Consider the following 22,652-nt stretch of genomic DNA (forward strand, 5'->3'; position numbering starts at 1 on the left):
CTTTGGAGCTGGATAGGGAATGGGCAAGGGAAGAAGAGAAGATTCAAAGTGGGAAGCTGGCAAATCTTCATGAAGTAGATGAAGAAACTGTTCTCCCCAAAAGCTAGAAGAATGCCTGACAAAAGTAAATAATTATTACTAATAGGATTTTATTAGTAATATTGTTCATATAATTCTTTAACTTAGCCCGTCACATTGGCCATAACTTTCCTGGGTAAGATTCAGTATAGCTGGACAGAAATAAATACCGAAAAGCCCAATAATACAGATGAAGAAGTGGGGAAAAAAGAGTTCAAAGCTGTCAGTTTTCCTGGTTGTAAAAGGACTTGGCAAGTTGTGTGTCTGATATATTTGTTTGTTTGCTTGTTTCAAAGCTGTGTGGCTGAGGTTTCAAAAAGCTGAACAAATCGAATGAGAGGTCTGTTTGTTCATATGTCTGTAAGGTGTGTGTGGCTGATCCTTAATATATGAGTCATGAGGTATTGACAGGCAGAGGCTTAAGCACAGAAAAAGTAAGGGAAGTTCTGGAGGGAAGAAACAGAAAGGAAAAGGAGAAATGAGGATAATTCATAAGAAAAGCTAAAGATTTCATGTCTGGTATAGCAAATGACAACAAGGAATGAAATATTATGCTTTTCTTACTTAAACATGAGGAAATGTTCCAACAGAACCGAGGAAGATGATAAACAGTTTTCTTACAAATACATATTCATAAAGTCAGATAATTTGCTCCTGAGAATTTTGAAAGCTCTTAATATTTCAATAAATCTCAGAAAAGCAAGAAAATTTGGGAAATCTGGAAGAGGATTATTGAACTATTCAAAAGATCAAGCCAGGTACCCCAGGTAACTTTAAGCTGATTACCTTGACATATATTGCAGGGAAATAATAAAATAGTTGTTATGAGAACCAACTAAGGATAAACGTGAACATAATTAACACAGTCAACATAGGTTTATGGAAAAGTAGACTTTGTCAGACAAACTTAATTTAATTTCTCTATTAGGAACCTGCTGAAGGTAACTGCGTGTCAGGAAGTTGTACCCTTCTTGAAATAAAAAGTGGGAAATGAGGGAAGAAATGTTTGTCTGAAATAAAAAGTAGCTGTCAATACAGAATCATTTTACCAGGCAGTTTTCCTTCTGCTTGGTACCAAACTTGATGCTTCACAGAAGGAATACCGCAGTTGTAAATAACAGCAGGAAAACTGTACAGAACTTGTAAAGCTAGGCTTGTTTAAGCAAAATGTGTTCTAATGTAGCCAAGTGCAAAGTCATGCAACTGGAAATTGGGAACGCAGGACATGCATATAGAACAATATCCTCAGAAGTAGTGACTATGATGGGATTTAAGGAACAATGCAGGCAAGCAGCTCAATATGACATCTGAGTCTAATGAGCAAAAAAAAAAGATCAAAAAACCCCTTATACAATCCCTACAGTAACATACAGAGGTAAGTGAGTAAGAGTAAGGCAGCAGCCTCTTCTTTGTGCTCTGTGTTGGTGAGATTGAAAGTAGAGTGCTTCATATTGTTTTATTGCTGCCATTATAAAAAGGAATATTAAAAAAAAAATAGGGGAAGGAAAAACATCTAAAAACTATTTGAAGGATGGAGCTAATGCCTTTAAGCAAGAGCCTGAGAGAGAGTCCAATCTATTTAGCTTATGAAAAATACAACTGAGAGGTGACATATTTACAACATCTATATACATTAATGGAGGGAACATACTGTTTACTAATGGTGTCTTTAATCTCATAGAGAAAGTATAATAATGATTTCAGCCTAAAGCCAGATAAATTGAAATTAAAGTTGGCATTTTTCTAACAATGGTGATGACAAACCATTGCAACATACTATAGAGGTGATGAACCTTCTTTAGTAGGAGTCTCCAGGTAAAGACTGCATACTTTTTTGAAAGGCCTGACTAAACACAAATCATGATGTAGATTTAGAAATATCAGACTCTATCAGAGTCTGTGGATGACTACTTGAAATGTACAAAATCTATGGTACATATAGACAAGAGGGTCTCGTGGTCTCTTCTAATCTATGAATATATGAAACACTAACTCTTTGACCTTGCTCATACAAGCAAAATTGCATCTATTTAACAAAATTGACATGCCAACAGTTTTAACAATTAAATCTGTTAAAAATCTTTGTTTAGCTGATAAAATGGCTTAATGGACTGATATTCATAGTGTCCAGATTTAGACACACTAATACTGCCAGTTTGCCATTCTTCTGTGTATGCTCATAAAGGCATAAAAGCCTCTCCAGACAGAACAGACTCAGACCACTACATCATGCTTTTGCTCTGAATCACTTGCTAAAGGAAAAGGAAGTTGTTTTTTATGTTAAGGCACTGAAATATATGGATAGTTGCTTCACTTTCTAGATCTATCTTCTCTCCTAAGGCATACTTGAGCAACTCATACAGTGTCTTTGGTTACAAACCTGCAAAACAATGCTCATGATTCTGACTTCTTTTCATATTTAGGTATACTGTGTACATACACTCAGGTGCATAAAATGCTGATCTTGTTTTGCAGTCCCTTAAGTGTACAGTCATGTAATAATAATGATAGGAAAGAATACATAATTCCCTAAGGAGGGGAAGGATGGTAACTTCACACACTGGAACTTCTCATAAGAAGAAATGGTAGTAGACAGTAGTCCATGCTCCAGAGTTATCATGAGGATTTACTGAGTAACTCTCCCTGACAGTCATGGTGTCCTGGCTATTCTGATCCCCTCAAGTGCTTCAATGACAAGGAAGCTGCAGCTTCCACAAAAGTCTTATTCTTGATTAAAGATTTTCCTTCAAGGGCCCATAGGTATGCACACAAGTACAGTGTGGGAGATTTTAACCTCATACTAGTCAGGCATTTGGTGCTGAGATTTTCAGAAGAGGCTAAGGGTTTCCAATTTCATGAAATTAAACATGATTTGACACAATATCTTAGCTCATAGACAAAAAATAAAAGAAAGTAGCATGCAGAGGAATCTGTGCTTCTGCAGTTCTAGGTTTAGATGCCACATTTATATCCACTGTAGAGAAAAAAAGGTTTTTTTTTTAATAAATTAAACTTACACTATTTCTGGTCTTCATTCATTATGAATTTCATATGTGAGTTTCCATTAACTTTTACAACTAATGATCGTTTATACACACAGAAATATCTTCAAAATAATTGTCCCCCATACTCTACAACACATTGGTTTCCACACTCAGGAATTGAGGATTGCTGGTATAGCATTACGACTATACAACCATTATAGCTATACTTTCACTTGGGAAGAAAGAGGTTCTACATCTGGGATGGTCATTCCTTTGAGGTTTATGGATCTAAATGTAGAAGATTACAGTGGATAGGGTGGAGAACAGTGACAGGTCATGCAGTTGGCTTCAGAAAGGTTGCCTGCTGACATATAGCATAGATCAGTTTCAAGTAAATTTTAGCCAACTGATCAATCATGTAATTGCTACCTTTTGACCACTAGCAGAATCTGTCAGAATCAATATTCTGACTAATATTAAGAACCTCCTCTGTTTGCTGTTGTCAGATTGTTAACTGTAACAAGGTTGCCCTCTCTCTTTTTGAGGAGGCAAGAGCAGCTGTAAAAAAACTGTACTTTGCAGATGTGTCAAAAAACATTATTGCAAGTCACTAAGGTTAAGGGAAGCTTTGGAGTACACAGGTTAGTCTATGGCCTCAGTAGACCAGTCAGCAAATGAATGGGCTGAGCTTTGACTATCCTAATCTTTTTTGCCCCAAATCAAAGTAAAGGAATTTTATTAAAGCTGTGTAAATAAGTGTGTACTACCACCTTAGGTTTCATTCTATTTTGTGAATAGCTGAACTCAGTCCCCACAGCCCATCACAACCTGATACCTTTTCAAAAGCATTTGGTTTTTTTAGAAGGATTAAAAAAATACAGCCCCTCATAATCACGCCATGAAATTATTCCTGTCGCCTATGTGCTGTTAGCCTGTTTTTTATGACTAGGCTATTGGAGAACAACAAGTGATACATCAGAGTACCTTCACTTTACCCAAATGATTTATAGAGAGATGGTGGTGTATTTAATGCAAAGCTTCCTCTCATATAGATTGATATGCACAGGCCTCCCACTGTTCATTAATCTCGATTAATATTTATGAGAATCTCAACCTTCATGTCTCTTCTGTGCAATAAAATCATGCAAAATATCAGACAGCCTATAAGGCATTTGTCAGAGTGCATATTGGGAACTCATGCAACTCAAGCCTGCAAGACATGAGAGTAAAACCTCACATTTCCAATCATTTATTTTACAGTTAATGCAGGCGGGAAGCTGTAACCTTTGGGCATATCACCCCAAGTGGAGTATATGTCAGAACAGTGAAATCTGGGATTATTTCTTTCTACAACTACTCTGTGAATGAGGAAAAAAGATTTTAATTCCAGATTTTCAAGAATTTAGACCAATTATATTTTGTGAGTAAGGGTTAAAAAGTAGAAATATGAATAATAAGACTTTGCAACTCCATTAGCACTTTCTGTATGAAACTTTCTATGAAAAATAATGGGCCTCACAGTATCCAGACTAAGGGAAATTGAGGCAGATAAATTAAACAACTTGCCCAAAATCACGTAAGAGATACAGGAAGAATACCCTAAAAAGTGTTAGCTGCAAAATACATTTTTCAAAAATGAAATGCAGCCCATATAGATGAGTGGCTTATCTTCTTAATTTTAATGAAAAAACCCACACGTATGTATAAAAGTAGAATAATTCTAACGACCATGTTAACAATATGCTATAACTTCTTCTATTGTATAAAAATATACATTCAAGATCAGAAATGTCCAATTACTGTATTTTCCTTTATTTATTTATTTAGATGTCCTTCAATTATTTCTTGCGGTTTGATTTAAAGGAAAGACTTGAGCATTATGCGACATAAAATATCAGAGAAATAGCTTACCAGCTGAACTACATATGAAAATTGATGTGAAATATATCCATTCTTAAATAATAGTTACATTTGTATTTAGTAGAGAACTGTACAGTGAAGTACCAATGGGTCCATCTGTTACAATGCTATAGCCAGAACAGAGATAAGTCTTGTCATTCAATTGCTAGAATGTATTTAAAATTATGGGATTTTGGTCCTAGATATATAGAATTGTAAAACATTATGTAGGCAAACCAGTGAATAGTAAAGCCATTAACTCTATCATGCTTTTTCCTATAATAGTTATGAAAATTTCCACCATTCTATATCCCTATGTTCTTAGCTACTGCAAAACTGGTAACTTGAAATCTTTCATGGCCAAGCCCTCTGACAAACATAGGAATCCACATGGCAAGTCATATTAATGTTTTACCAAAACTATTGCTATCTCTTTCATGAGACAGTATCAAATATCTCAAAAGAAAGTATAGGAGATGTTTCAATAAGCAGTTTTGGAATGACTTGATCACAAGGAGAAATTTTTGCTGTCATTCCTCATTGAGAAGTTACTTTTGCCCTGAAGCATGAATGTTAAATGCAGATTTTAAAAATTATTAATTTTGGAAAGCTTAATGGATGTTCTTGTTATTCATCCACATTATGTCAACACCACCATTTTGCAAGTCTTATTTTTCCCTCTCTATTATCACATCCAATCCGTGCATCATTTTTTACAAAATTTCCATCATCTTAAACTTCCATGGTTTGAGACAAGTACAAAGGGTAAAAACAAACGGTCTTGTAATACGTAACCTTACTTGGTGTAAAGCAGCTAACTTTCACTTATGAGAAAATGTGTGAGAGCAAAGTATGTGGCCACAGCAGAATTTATATAGCTAGCTCCCCTCTGCTTCCCGAAACATTTATTTAAAAAGAGATTCATCATTGTCCTTTACAGTGGTGAGCTACTTTCAAAACAGATCCAACTCCCTGTTATTGTATAAAACTAATTCATTATCTTTTTGGCAAAGGAATGTTGGTTCTCTAAAAAAATTCCTCTTGAGTTCTTTATCAAGGCCATTCAGACTTAATAGCCTTTGCTGTTGCACAGCACAATAGGAATATTTTGTTTATGAGGAATGAACAAGAACTCCTTTTTCCTTTTAAATTTCTCACTGTTCTTATATCTATACCAAAAATGCTTTGAAAGTGATACAACATTTAAAATGTGCATAGCTCTATTTTTTGCACTTTTGTTCTGCAATATACAAGAGACAAAATTTCGAATTAATTGCAATATGTTTTGTAGAGACCTCCTTGGCAGAACTTTTTATGTGTTGGTAGCAGTACATGAACCTGAAAAGTAGAAACTTAACTGAAACCTTAGTGACTCATCCAGCTCTACAGAAGGTTGACCGGCTACAAGACACTACTATTTTGTATACAACTCCCCATCCACATCAGTTCTAGCTCTCCCAGTAGTATGTAGGTAAAAAATTTCCTATCTTCTAGTATTGGGCAAAGGCTTAATGACAGACTTATTCCCCGTGCCAGAAGATGGGGTAATTCTTGTCAAACTTCAACAGGACCACGAGCTAATATTCGTTTTATCAAAACTTTGCTGCAGCACTTCTATACCTGGAAACGGTTGACATTGTTTTCAAACCAAACATTTGTTTTCAAACCAAAATACATGGTTGTTAAGACAAGGAGGTTATATATTGCCCAGCTTTCCCTGAAGGCAGCTGATACAGCCATATGCTACAGAGGATGTGCCTCTCAGAATCGTCAAGGATCTTTGCAGATGGTTTTCATAACTCTTGAAAGGTAACTTCAACAGAAAACTATCATTTCACTTTGATTTCAGGAAAAGGGTATTTTTTCCAACCATAATGATCTGTTTAGAAATTTCTCAAGGTTAGGGAGTTATCAAAAAGACGGAAAAAAATCCCTCTTCAGAATCTGCCTTTCATTTTTAGCATAGTATTTTATCTTCTTGGGGCATTACATGGCACGTGAAGTTTATCAATGAATTTTCCACAGGTAACTGTTTATTACTGTATCTGAGTGAACTAAATCTTCATGTTGCTATCAAAGCATTTGACATAGTCTGTTAGCACTAACACCATAGTCGATTGTAAAAGGTCAAAATGGAATTCCATCACGTGTCTTTTAATGACTCTTGTTTGGATAGTCTATCTACAAATTATCACAAATATTATTCAAGAAAGATTAAAGCCTACGTTAAACATTGATTTTTTCCTCAGTGAATCCTATGTTATCCTACAGCACAATTTCAGTATACTTTAATAATTTAGGATTTTAAATGTATATATGTATATATGTGTAGGTATATATCGAAAGAGTAAGAGCATTAGAGAAGTAGTGTACCTTTGTTACAAATGCCTGATTTTTGTATGGATGTGAGTAGTAATGTGTATGGATGTGATTATATCTACAATTTTAAGATTTTAGGAACTGTACTGTTTTTAAAAGATAAATTGAAAAAGGATTTCTGTATGTGCAGACAGGAACTATGAATGCTATGTAAGCAAAACAGTACGCCAGGAATTTGGCATTCAGCTCAGGCAGATTTGATAATCACATTCACTGTGTGTCCACAATTCTACATACAAGATCCATATTTCATATCAACTGCCTGGCTTCAACTAAAAAGCAGACTTTGCTAACTGCTATTTAATACCAATATGTGCAAGAAGCATATTTTTCCACTGTTCAGATATTGAGACGGCTACAGTACCCAGTTTTTTGGGTTCTAGAATAAGGGTGCTGCATGGATAACCCAGGAAGAAATTCTAGCCTACTAAGGCAGTATTATTTGAATTAACTATACTGCAGGTAGGCCCACCTTATCTTACCTTTATTTATTGCTTTTATAATACTGTGAGATTTGTACAAGGATGTACAAACCATGCTAAAGCAAAGGTCACAAGAGAAAAAAATCATGAACAAGAACTGAAACCCAGTGCAGACTTCAGGCAGCTCTGTCTGAACAAACTTTGTGTTCATTTGCTGCATCTGAACAGTTTCAGTTCTTCTTATGATAATACTGCGTCCCTACTAGTTAATCAGAGTGAGGGATTATACTGAAGCCTGTAGCTATAGCGAAGCTGCAATCTTACTTTAAGGGGAAGTTCTAGTCAAGTGAAGTATGAATTAATGATGGACTGGATATTCCACATAACGTTCCAATGTTATGTGGATACTGGCGCTGCATCGTCAAAACATTGTTGTGCATTGTATTTTTTCTACCCTTCAGACAGAGAAAGGTAGCTTGCAGCTACTTTGCACAAAGAATAGCCAAGCAAGAAGAGAGTGTGGAGCTGCCAACAAGCAATAAATTCACAACCTAGTTTCCAGGATATATATATTTTTTACTTTAGATAAACCTTATCTATTATTTACTAGTGCAACTGCACTCATTATAAAAGACAGACTATCTTAATGCTGGTTAAAAAGTGACAGCAACAAAATTAAAGTCTACAAAAAATTTTGCTAGAAACGAAGATAAATTTCATTTTTATCTTAAATGAATACAAGTGTCATATTTCTGTATATCTTGTGTATATCTTGAAATAAAGCTGTATTTATTTGTGGTTGAGCTCAGGAAGATGGACAGAATAGAAAATGCTGAAGAAGATGTACAAACTGAAGTCCTTTTTCCACATTTATTTCTGACCCTGCTCCCACAGACTACCCTCATGAAGTCAGTAGGCATTTTGTGGAGAGGGATCTGAGGTGAGATTAGACACTTAAGGAGAACCATATTCTCAGAACAGAAAACAAGTACAAGAAAAAGAAAAGAACTGGATGAGTTAGACTCAAGTTTATCTGTACAAGAAGCAAACAGAAGTATTGCTGTATAAAAGAGAAGTCTTTTAACCTCTACAACTTAATTCAGGAAAATAATATCAATAATTTATCATTATTATCAACTTCATCCTGAGTGAATGACATTCGTGTCTAAAACCCCCAAAATTCTATATACTAGTGCCTATATTTCAAAATTTATGCAAAAGATCAACTCAGGAGGATAAAGCCCTATCACTACAATGTTTATCAAATCTTCTGACCGCAACTTTTCTGGGACTCCAAGTAAATGCCATTAACTAACCAGGAATGTTCTTTTGCAGGATTGGGGAAGGCTCTGATTCTATAAAAAGCTTCTAATCTGGCAACATGGGAAAGTATTATCATTTATACAAAATTGTGAAATAGAAATGTCTTACACACCATACAGTAGCCTAGAAGAAGGAAATACTAACAATTATGGAGGGGGAAAAAGGGAAGTTGGTCTAAGAACAGTTTCCTTAACTGTATTCCTTAGCTTTGCCTTCAGCGGTCCTTTTAGCTTTTGTCACCAACAAAACAAAACAAAGATGCACTTTCTCCCCTAACTCTGGATTTTCTAAGAACTTAACATATTGCAACCAGTATTTACTTTGTTGAAATTATTCTTCACTTTATATCCGTACATGGATCATTCTAAGGAAGACTGTTTACATTGATTTATTTTACTTCATTGAGGCATTGCATTCATACTATTTAAAACATGACACAGTTATTTTTCCTCACCTAAGTAACTTTAAAATAAACAAAACCTTTTAAAGTGGCATTTTCTATTACAAATACTTTAGTATATTATAGGATTCTATAAATAAAATATTTATTTCTGGATAACAAACACTCTTTATTTTGGAACTGTTTCTGATGTCAAAAAAACAGTCAGCTTTGCTAGGGCATATCAGTCTTCCCCTCAGGACTTACAAAATGATTGTTGCCTGGAATAGTTCATTTCTGGCAGTTTGCAGAGAAAAGACCTTTCTTTAAATACTGCAGTTCAAAAATGGTTGTCTGTTGATAACAAAAGGCTAAGTGGATTTTGCCCAGTGGCTATTGCTCATCAGCACAAAAATTGTTTTTCTTGGGGGTACTCTTAGAGTCTCTAATCTTTGAAGTAGGTTTCCCTAATTTTCCTTCCTGTTGTTCTTTAAGACTGTAAGGAACTCCTGCCTCGTATTTTTGTTTTGCAGTGGGAGACAGGTTTTTTCTCCTCCCCTAGTAGCTGTATACAGCAGTGTTAAACACAAAGCATCTTCCTATCTGAGGACATGTTTAGGTCTTGGGGCACTTCTTGATAATACTCTATTTTTATAAATGTAAATGTGTTTGTGTGTGTGCACACATAAATAAACACCTATGTACAAGGTTTTTGTGCTCTTCACTAATTTTACTATTTACTTATAGCAACTGAAACATTAAAAAAACCTGCTCCTAAAAAGACACAAATAATATTTGCAGCAGTGATGTGCTACTGTGATAATGCACCTGGGAAATCTTACCATAGTAGTCCTAAGAAATAGAAATGGGAAAATAACTCAGTCAAAAAGGAAAATTGAAAACCTCAGAGCACAAGGTTGAGAGGTCAATTTAGTTCAATGAACTGATGAAAAACTAGTAATTTCAGTTTAAAACACTAACATCGCTACCTGTTCTATTAAATGAATGAAAAGGTCAGTTCTGATGAAAAATGGAATTTGATGACAGGTTTCATTTTCTACCAGTACTGAGTGTTTTGTTATACTCAGCTTACTCTTGCTTGGGAGGAAGTTTTGGATTTGAGAAAACTTCAGGTTTCTAGTTCTCACAGACTTGTACATTAAATACTGCATTTGTACTTTTCCAATGAGAAGAAAAAATTGTCTACACAACAGGAAATCTCTGCAATTTATAAATCATTTGTAAGGAAAGGGGAAGTTAATATAAAGAGATAACTTACTTTAAACGAAAATCAATACTATTTTTATTTTTGACCATGGGTGTGGATTAAAGGATACCTTTTTAGGATGAAAATATACACAAGGAGAAGTCTTATCCATCCGAAGTTGCCTAAGTATCACATGTTTACTTGATAATATTGTTACAAAGAAATAAAGGTCTTCATGTATTAATTCAGAAAGGAACTTAATATTGCACTGCAAGATCTATGAAACCAACATTTTTAGATCTACAGGAGCTGTTTCTCATAGTAAGAATAAAATCCCTGATTAGACCCTAAGATGTACTGAAACAGGAGAGGAATGGAGGGGTATACAGCAAAGGTTAGGAAAAAAAATGCCACAAAAAACCTGTTATGCTTCAGGATAACAACAACTGCAGGACATTACCTGAGAGATCTGAATGACAGGGAAGTGATCTTTACTGAGAGAATGCCACGATTTCTGAGACTGATATTCACAGGTTTGTTCCAGAGGCACTGAAAATCGTTATTCCTTTTAGCTATTATTTTTTTTTTTATCTAGCACATAGAAGTGAACATGTTATCTCTATTTCCGTTCTCAATCAGAAAATGAAGAGTAAAGAGGATTAAGTTAGAAGGCTGAGCCTCCATAATCAAAGAAAATGATTGCGTGATGGTCAAATACATTAAAAAGACTATCTGATATTCCTGAGCTTTTTGGGGAGCAGCAGTCATCTGCCTGTTTGGATGTTTCATATATGGACTATACACATTTAGTATCACTTTACATTTGCAGCAAACCATCTGTGCTATCTGTAAGATAGGACATGAATGAATGAAAGTATGAATAGACTCTTTCCTTTACAACAAAAATGAACAATTCAGAATAGAGAGATTCATTTTTTTCTAGGAATGAGATCTAGAGACTTATACTAGTGAGCGGAAGCCCGCCACTTTCTCTTCTACATTGTTTACATGCATTTGATAGTGGAAAAGCTACTGCTGCCTGACTCCTAAACGCGTAATGAAACATATTCTCTTACTCTGTAAAATGTTGAACAGGTTTGGAAGAGGCTGAATTCACCTGAACAACACACTTTCCTACCTATGGCTGGCAGCCTATTTGTGTGCCCTGGCAAAACATCCCGTAATTCATGAGAAGGCTTTTTCATCTCCTTCAGTGAGAGTTAGAACAAATTAAACACTCTCTTCATCAGAGATCTTTACTGCAAGTATTAGTAACTCTCGCAGTTGTCCAGAGATCTCTGACGGGAGCTGAATGGCCACAGGTGTTGAATGGCTTCCTCTTTGTGCCGGTCTTTCTTCTCAAATGTTTCTTCAGAATCCAGTCTCAAAGAATGGCACTTGAAGCTAGGTAATTGACCTTTTTAGTCATTTTCTCATTGTTCAGAGGGTACATACTGATCATTATTTGGAAAAATGAGGATCTTGGGAACTTCAAGATTGCCATGCAAGACAGGAGGGAAGAAATGTCATTTCTGCAAGGGCTTGTAGGAACCCTGACCACTCCGATCTCAGGATAATTGGTATCTTCAAATTAAATTTTGTGCTGAGAGCTGGAATTTGAATAAGAAAATTCCATTCTTAGACAACAAGGGACAGAGATAGGAATGAATGTTATAAACTAAACAATTATTGAGCATTTGTATGCTTTTAATAATGCATAATAACAGAAGTACAGCTTCTGAGTTTATTCCACATCATATTTAACAAGATTACCTCTAGACTAAGAAATACGAGCTGCAAATTTAATGTGGTTAAGCCAAAGTGAACACCATCACAAGCACATTAACAAAATCCTCAATCTTATTATGATAGCGTTCACTCTGGCAGAGAAATCCCAGGTAAGACAATCTTTCAAACACTTACTTGCGGGAGAGACTTTATGTGAACTGTCTTCTGCAACTCTGCTGGATAATTCATGTAAGTACTTTCAAGGTAAGGTTTAAAATTTCTTGATTAGATTCTCATACTGTTAGCAAAATAGGATACTGCCTTAAGTCTTTTTAAAATTATATTATTGTCTTCTCTTTTTTTTTAACCATTTCAGATAAAGATTGTACCAGCAGAATATTTAAGGCCCATCTCGCTAGCAATCCAGAGGAGGGAAATGGAGTGCTATTCTAAATTCATGTTGAAGAATATCCTCAAATGAGCCATGTGTAAAAAACAGCTGGGGAACCTTTCCCCTAGCTGGCCAGATACTATGGTGGCTCCGTCAGTCATTCTTTAGGCCTTGCTAGAAGAGATGAGTTAACATGTCCCAGGTAGGCTAGGACTTTTTTTTGGTTGATATTTAGACTACATTTACACAAGATAGGGACAAACCTTTACTTTTCAGGGTACTAGTAATCCAGGAGTTTATGAATTGTCTGAGATTTTTTTGGTAGAGTTCCTACATCAGAAGTACATGCAACACACTTTTTCATTATTGCAAAGCAATATTGCAATGATTACAATGTTTGTAGGAAAATAATCCAACACATTTCAGAATAAAGAAAAGCATTTTAATTTCTAGATTTTTAAAATCTAGGAATATGTAAAAAAAACACAAAAGCCCTATTTGTACTACATCATGAACTATTTCTCAGCAAAAAAAGTCTTTATAGTGTTGGCAGCAAATATGTTTTTCTGTCTTTTATATTTTAGGGAGAGCCAGCAATTTAATAAAAATCTTTTCACTTCACTTTTAAGAAAATGAAAGTCAAGCAAAGGGCTAGCTACACTGACAGAGCAAACAAAGGACATTCCTAAAGATAGTCCTGAATGTCAGTACAAGGAAGGATAGGATTAAGAAGATCCGGCACTCCAGAAAACATGGTAACACCAGGGTGGACAGATGTCATGTGGAATGCAGAGCAGAATTTGTATACATCAAAAGAAGTAGTCAGCACCAGTAGAAAATGAATAATGAGGTAGAGATAAAGACTGCAAAGGTGATAAATTATGTATGTCAAAACAGTCTCAAAAGATCTTGTTCTTCATTTTAAAAATGAAGCTCACATACTCTGATATCTGAGGGTATAAGAAAATATTCAAAAGGACTAATACTAAACTTTACCACAGTTCTTTTTCCTCTTTTTATTAGTGACCCAAATTAGGAAAATATTAGCACAAAGCAAAATATACTTTTATTGCATTTAAAAACACATGATGGAATTGTGACACACAGAAATATTAGAGAAGACATTTCTATCACCATGAGAAAAAGTCATGATCCTCATGTTAATTTGTAGATATTAAAGATTTTTGGTTTTTTGGCAAGCTACAGGTATGGGTAATTCTGCAGAGAAAATGTTGCATGTTTGGGAACCACGGAAGGAACATAGACAAAACAGTCTACCCGCGCAGGATTAGAGAGTCTGATTGTGTTTGGAAATTTTCTTAAAACCGTTGATTCATATGATTACACAAACATCACAACTTTACTAAAAATAGAAGATAATTTTCTAACACAGATAGAAAAGCTGAAACATCATGAACAAAACTTATCCTAAATGCTCAAAAATAGAAATGAAACACCAAGTTTGGGAACAAATCTTCAGTATTACAAAACAAAAACAAAACCCCTCAGTTTGTTTTGCTTCATATACTATTGAAAATCTGTAGAGAAAAATCTAAAAGAAAGCAAAATCCTCCTCTATGCTATTATGTTTTTACTTTTTTTCTAAGAAGATTGTGAAAGCATAATTTTTATATAACTCTGAGGCTCAAAAAATGCATTCAATATTACCTTTGATCTTTCAAGAACAAAATGCACAGAATCCTATAAAAAAATTCAAAAACGTTATCCATTATATCATTTTGGTATTTTATGTAGCTCAAAAGCTTAATGCCTAGGCTAAAATTAATTCTCATACTTCTGTAAAAAAAATAGAAAATAAGAGGTTTTTAACAGTTGTTATGACTGACTTTTTAAATAGCTGTGCTCTGGAAGCTATCAGCAAACATACAGAGGAAATAGTTTATCTTAAAATAATTTTAAGATCACCTCATAGCTAATAACTGAATCCTTATCATTTGATTTATTTGAAATATCAATGAGTAATTAAGGCAGAACTAAGATAAGGTAAGTTAACTTCTGAATGTTGGATACAACAAACTGTGTGCCATAACAGGGGTTAGTTTCTTTCTATAGCTGACTGCATTTTTGCACATGCTGCATTGTGTAATGTATTTGCATGTACTGATGCATGCTGCTTTTTAAAAGGAAAATGGAAATAGGTATTGCAGTTAATTGTTCATAATAATAGTTTATTTGGCCACTTCAGATGGACAGAGTAGCACATTATCCCAGTAGTAAATCTTCCTGCAATGTCATCCACACAGGCTAAAGGGAAGAAATAACTGATAGCATGGAAAACACTTGCAGTGCAGCTAAACTCCTATTAAATGTACTCGAGCCCATTAAACTTACTTAAGCCAGGTTCTTCCCAGTTCCTAAACTAATGGCAGAAGAGATAAGACATAAGGAATTTTCCTTCTCCATTTCCATAGTTATACCATGTTATAAAGGCTGGCCACAGTCTCATGTTTTAGGTACCATTTGAAGGGAATTATCTTTATTTCTACATAGCCACGCTGAAGTGGAAATGTTTTTGATCATCTTTTTCTGTTGACAACTGGCAATTTTAGTTTGAGAGCCCAAACTTCTACCTACCTGAGCTACTTGAGAGGAAAAGATTTGGGGCATGAGTTGAATAAATTCGTCAAACAGTACTTATATGATATTGTCAGCTGGCATATAAAATTTCCAAGACTAATTTCTTGTATACATGTATATACACGTATATGTGTGTATATGTCTACAAGGTTAGAAACTGAATCATAGATTTCAATACATTAAAATATTTCTTGACTTTTAGCTACATTTTCATATACAATTCATTATTAACTAAATTTTGTAGATCTGAGCTGAACTGGAACTTTGAAATTCAAAATATTTTCTCCATAAATTCCAAAACAACCTGGATCAAAAGGTGTCATCTACCCTTCAGAATATTAGGTCTGTGTAAGATTATTGTGATGACAAGACTTCACTGTGTTTGCAGAGTGGAAGCAGTTGCTCCACAGCTCCTACAGGGGCTTGTCCACAGACACTATTGGGAGTCCTTACTGCCTAGCCTGCAAAAAAATGTTGATGCCTGCAGACATAACTCCTTTTTAGTTTGGCATACAGGAGTGGAAATGAAGGAGGATACATACAAAGCGTAAGTGTGGTGATATGGCATCTTCTGTACGTACCTAAGGTGTTGGGGCTTGCCTAGTCTGAAGATAAGTACTGGTCAGATTTATGGAGTCCTAGTTTGTTGGCCGGGGATGTGTGAACAGAAAAGGACAACATGGAGAATATAGGTTTGATAATCTAAAGCATACCTGCACATTTTCTAAAGAGGCACTTTTTTCAGCAGTATGTGATATTGCTAATGGTGATAGCTGAACAAAGAGAGTTTTAGAGCACCTAAATTGTCTTCACTGAATCTCTCTTAATCTGTTCAGTCTTCATACTCCTTTTAGAACAAAGATGCTGTAAAGTTCACTATTTAAAGCAAAAAGATAAAGATAGAGGCTTTTTGCTGTCTTTCCCCTCCCTGATATTTTTCAGCTTGTTTTTCACAAAGAATGCATCTATGGACCAAAAGGCACCTACTTTGGGGGCAAAAATATAGAGAGGGGGAAAAAACAGTAAGAGGTTTCCACGTAGCACTACTCTCACACCTCCTTGTGTGCTGTGCTACTATGGGTGATACATGATTCATTGATAGAGTCTAGAATCATATTAGAAATTGCAGTTACTTTCTGGATTTTCTCTCCTTGCCCTGGTGCTACTGAGCTTCTTTTTTCAATTTCTCAACCATTCAAATGATTTCTCCCACAGCATTAACTATGTTGATAGCTTTTTGACTAGGAACTGATTGCAAACTGGCCTCTCTCCTAACACAGCTTAATTGAATTTGTAAAATATTAAATTGTTAGCCAATATGATTTATTTGAAAGATAAGGGACATGTGAAATACTCAACCCCAAATTAATTTTTTATTTTTTGTTGATGCTTTGTCTATACTTGACTCAGAATTTACTGCTTGCATTGTCTGACTTGAAAATAATTGAAAAGGAAGTTCTTTCTGATTATATAGGATTTTTGAAGTAAAGTGTTATTTTCTGTGTGCTTACTTGCAGAGTAATACTTAAAATGCTCTCACAGTCTTTAAGCTACTTCACACCTCTGCAGGGGCTTAAACTCTGAAATGCAGTGTGAATCTCTGAATCCAAACTTCTGAATGTACTGGATCACCACCCCACAAGGGTTTCATTTAAGGACACTCACAGGAATGCACCGGCAGCACTTTCCAATTATCTCTTAAAGAAAAGCTTAGTTTTTGGAATATTTTGTGTAAATGAATAAGTATAATTTTAGAGAGATTGCTTCTCCTATTATCATGCACAACAAAGAAATGAAAGAGAGAAGAAATTCAAACTGAGAATGTTTTAACTCTATTCAGATCCTAAGCCATCTCACCAGCGAGCTGATTGTTCATTCTTCCGCATGTTAAGTCAAGTAACTATATGACATTCAAAATGCTTGCTAAAAGATTAAAACATCTAAAGGGTTAGAGTGAATCTATTAGAGTGAGTTCATTTAATATTGCTTTTGAAACATTTTACAGCATTGTAATGATAGACCTTAATTTATTCCAATTATCTTTTGTTCACTTCGATTTAGGAACTGTGGAGCTGAAATAATCAGCCCTTTTGCTCCTTAGACTTCTAAATATATTTTCATGAGGATTGTACCAGTCATCTTTTTGCAGCCATCCCATATACTAATTACAAATGTCTATTTTTATGATAAGGAATAGGTATTAACAGACAATTAAGGACAAGATCATTGGTTGCACTGAACTGCCTTGGCAGAAAGAGTAGTTCACTGATTAAAATTTTCTTCTCAGTAAATGTATAAGGCCAAATATTGAAAATATATACTCAGTTCTTAATCAGCACATCTATCAAGGGAATCAGCTTTTCTATATGCTTTCCCCAGTAATAACTGAAAAAGGACCTTGGAATTTGGACCATTAATAACAGATGAATAGACTCCAGCCTGTCTACCTCTGTGGCCACAGTATCTGATGACCTTTCAATGCAACTGAGGCGGGGGGGTATTTTCCAAGCTATGTGCACTGAAAACTATGGGCATGACAATGTGTCTGAAAGACAATATATTTTATATTGATTCATTCTTTTGGTATAATTCATGTAAATTGGCAATGAGTGCATCTTTCCAAGGTAAACCAAAGCAGATGTTGACAGCTGGCCATGTTTTTCTTTTCAGGATGTGCAAGATGAACATGGAATTTCTTCCCTTTGAAATCTCCAGACTTCCAACACCAGCATGAACAAACTTCTTTAGGATTCTTTCTATTAGTTACTATTAGGATTCTTTCTATTCTTAATGTTTTGTACCATAGTCTCCTTTTGGTTGCTGATTGACTTAAGAATTTTAGTGCATTGCACTATAGCTGCCAGGCACAGGAAACTCCATAGAAAGCCAAGGAAAACTTTGGCTTTCCCTAGACTCTAAGCTTAAATTTTAGAAGTTCAGTAAGGAAGAGAAGGGTTTTTATTTCCATCGTGAAGAAATACTCAAGGGCATGAGGCAATCCCTCACTTAGAGCCAGCAGGTGGACTAGTCTTATCAGAGAAACACACAGAAATTCTAGAATTAAGCCACCTACATTCTTAAGTCCTTATCACGGGGTGTCAACCCGACCTAACTGTACCTGAGGATCTCCGAATAAATATGGATTTGCTATCAAGAAGCTCTACAGGATGCTCTACAGGTTATTAGAGTGATCAGAATATTAGAGAGAGATTTAGAAAGAAACTCTCTGAACTGATGATATTGAATGTACTGCATTCCTCTTCCCAGAATGATGAAGCTTCTTTTCTTGTTCTCGTCTGCATTTCTATATACCAGTTAAAAAAAGATGAGGGTTTGACAATAAAAGAATTGCTCCACTCTTCCTCTATTCCTTTTGGTTCATGCCTATGTAGTTTGATTAGCTGTTGCTCTGATGGCTCATCATAGGTGTTCAGGGCATAGATGCTATGTTTGCTGGTTATCAAACCAAGAAAAGTTATTTGTCCTGACTTCTGATACATTGTAGGTACAGACAAATCTTGCCTCAGTATGTGGTAGAAAAAGTTTGGGAATACATTTTATCTCGGAATCAATCGTTGCTTACCTCGGATTAAAACTGCTAATACTTTTTCATAGCCTAGATTAACCAGTACCAAACAGAGCAGTAAAATAGTTATTTATTTTTGGTTGGATGAAGTGAACCTCTTACCGTTCAGCTACTAAATACACTCCATAACCTTTTAGCCTTATTTCCTCGCAAAAGAAAGAAACATTTGATGAGTTCTCAACCTCTGTTAGGGCATGCAGGAGTTTAAAACAGATAGTTTAGCCTTGGATGTCGTTGCATGCAAAGCTATGTATTTCTGTTTTACCTACCACATTTCAGGATTGTGTTCACAGTGAGTAAATTCAGTTCAATAAAAATGATAGCCTGCTGCTTAAGCCCATCTGTTGCATGGTGTGATTTCATTTGCCTACATTTACAGGCCAAAACAGCGGAAATGCACTTTATATCCTGCACTTGGAATTAACTCTGAAAATTATATTAATGCTCAGGCAGACAGTTACTAAATCCTAAACTTAAATCACATACTTTAAAGCAAGTATTCAAAGGTACAGAAAATTTAATTCACTTTTTCTTACTAGTCTATTTTTTAGGTGTCAGGTCCAGTGTACTGAGTCCACATCTGTTAAGCCTTTTAAATGCTTAAATGTTGGAAAACCATAAGACAATGGTTCTATTGGTGAACAACTGAAGTGCTGTTCTCAATAGACATGTCTTGCATAATTCATTCCCAGTAGCATTAGCTACTGTGTCTTACCAGAGCAAATGGACAAATTTAACACTTATTGAATCTGACAGGTATAATATTTCTATCTATTTCTTTGCCTGATATTTTGTGTGGAATTTTCTTCTTAAGAATTGAGGGCAGCCTATTTCCTTTTAATATATAAAATAACTACCCGCCTAGGTAGCCCAAATGTATAGTTTCATCTTTAAATAAACAAAAAAAAAACTTTATAAAGTTTAATATCTCTATATATTATTAATAGTGAACATTTTAGATAATATTAAGTGTTAAAAAAAGTTAATGGCCACCATAGCTATAAATTATTCACCCGTATTTTGGTGCCTAAGTATCAAGAAGCTTACCTATCTTTACCTTTTCTCCTTTATCCTCTATAGTGATTAAAAAGGAACTAATTGGACAAAATATGTAGCAGATGCCTTGTGTTAACTGTATTACCGAACTGTAAATTCATACTTTTACAAGACATGCCCTTACTGCTTAGAAATTTCCTTCTCTATCCAGGCATCCAAATTTTATTCTAGTTTTTAATTTAATAAGCCATGCACATTCTGTCACCTGCTCCATCATTCAAAATTTCAGTTTACAGGTGACAAATGCATATAGCTACAGATAGCTTTCATTTTTCTGGAAAAGTCTGGTGTTGCACAGTCAGTGGGAACTGACTTCTAACAAAGAGTAAAATGTGCACTTGACTGGTTAACCACATCAGCTATCTCAACCAGTAGGCTAATTTCCCTTGTAGCTGTCTTTCACTACGCACATTCATAAAATGCTCTCCTGGTTGGTTTATACAACAAAAAAAGAAAAAAAAAAGCTCAAAGTTTTATAACATCCTAAATACACACATGCAGTTATTGAGTATTTTTATTACTGGCTGATGACAAGTTAGATTTAATAGACAGTTTTTCTACATCACCACTAATTTGATGGACTTGTCTTGTACAGTTAATTTAAAAACTTTCCTGACACATTGCTCACAAAGTTCATTGTTATTTAAACAAAAAATCAAAGTACTTTAAGGCCAGACATACTTTATGAAAGGCAAATTCTTTAATAACTTACTAACTTTATATAAACAGCTCTGGAAAAAATATGTAAAAAACAGAAATACAGAATTCCTCTACATATCTTTCTTTTTATAGAAAAGGCACTCAGGTACCATTTTAGAAAATTAAAATTAATTAAATTGAATTTTATATTTGTTTCATATTTATTTATTTTTTATTCTTTAATTCTCTCTTATTTCATCCTTGCTGCTAAGTCACATGTAGGACAGGTGAGCTGACTCATCCACTGAAGATAGCGTTGACTCACCATGCACTGCAGAAAGAGCCTACATGACCTATTTAGACAAGAGAGCAACTTAAAACAGTTTAAGTTACACTGGCTTTGGACTGGGTCTATTTTTCTTTTCCCACTCTGGCTCCCCTCCTTGTACTACATTTACTCCTCCTCATCTTTTCATTTTGCTCTTCTCATGAAAATTAAGGTACCTAAAAAATGTCAGTTCTGTTTTACTGATCCTTTCATAGCAAAAATCTGCAAGAATAGTTATTCCATCAGAGTGTAATTACTGTATGATAGAATATGTATGCTATAAATAAATGCATTTACCTAAACTGTGTAGAATTGTTTTATGTGCCATGAAACAAAGCAAGCATTTTTACTAACTCAAAGCAAATTTTTGGTCATGCAGGATATACTAATTTAAGATGGTAAAGCTGTGCCAGTATTTATTGAAATGATTACTGATTCATTTATTCTGATAATTTTTTCCTAGCAGTCATGCTTTGACTTTAATAGACTTGCATACTTTAAGATAGCTTGAGCTGAATCCATTTAGCATCATGCTAAATGGTGCCCAACACAATGTGTGTTAGTTTAAAAATCATCCAAGGACTGAATTGAATCCATCAGTCAGTCACTATAGGTCACTGCCAGCCCTTTCCTTTCAATGTAGTCTTTAGTTATGGAGTAAGAGTTTGTAGGCAGCTATCCAGGCCACAGTCTCCACCTGTGCATGCTCTTAACGGTAAAATTCTGAAGAATTGCCTTCCCCAGGGCAGCGATATAAACAACCAGTCTCCACTAATACGAGTGGCAGTATCTCCTTGCTACTTTATCAATTAATAACTTCCGTTCTCCCAAATCATACCTTTTCCAAATATAACAATTATTTAATGGTTTTCTAAGGTTGAGTGTGAGGACTGTTTGTACATTAGTTTAGTGACACAATCTGTATTTTCTACCAAATTACAGAAATGTGGTTAGTAATGGCATTCTGCTTTACGCCCATTTTAAACCTCGCCCTCTTTTGCTCACAGTATCCTTCTCTGTCCTGGAGGTCTCTAAAATCCAGCTGGTCTCTTTCTTGCACACTTGGTATATTTCTATCACAGCCAGAGCTTGTCTATTCTTTAGACCAATTCAAAGATAATCCTACATTCACCGAGAGAAATAACCAACGTCCCAAGAATTTACAGTGTTTCTTGATACAGACTATGGTAAGAACCACCGAAACCTCTAACAACTATATTTACGCGGCACCCAGGAAATCAGAGCAATTTTATTCCTGTGTCTACAAAAAGTTTGCTTTACATTCTCAGTCATGACTTGTTTTAAAAGCAGAGAGCCTGATGAAAAAACATGCAGAAAAAACAGAGTGAGAGAGACAAGCCTGTTCATAAAGACTTAAGCTATATTGTAACTTAAATCCTTTCAAAACTCTAAACTGGCTTTCCTGGTCCAATAATCAAGAGAATAACTTAAATACAACATACATGTAATATAGTATGGCAAATACTATATATGGCGAAATGACTTTGAGCAGTAGTAGAAATTAATAAGTATCATCAACAAGTTAAGATCCATGTTCCTAAACTAGGAAATTACCTGAATTCTGTAGTTATCAAGTCCTCAAAAAGACAGATAATACCACTTCTTACCTTTAATACATGGAGAAATTCCCATTG

The 22,652-nt window shown here is 35.0% G+C and overlaps 1 protein-coding gene across 7 annotated transcripts in view; it reads right to left on the reverse strand.

Annotated features, from left to right (window-relative positions):
* Positions 1-22,652, reverse strand: part of FSTL5 (follistatin like 5) — a 323,974-nt gene that overhangs the window by 8,854 nt on the left and 292,468 nt on the right. The window lies entirely within an intron of this gene.

Source organism: Dromaius novaehollandiae, chromosome 4 (assembly GCF_036370855.1).
Source record: "Dromaius novaehollandiae isolate bDroNov1 chromosome 4, bDroNov1.hap1, whole genome shotgun sequence".
NCBI classification, from domain to species: Eukaryota; Metazoa; Chordata; class Aves; order Casuariiformes; family Dromaiidae; genus Dromaius; species Dromaius novaehollandiae.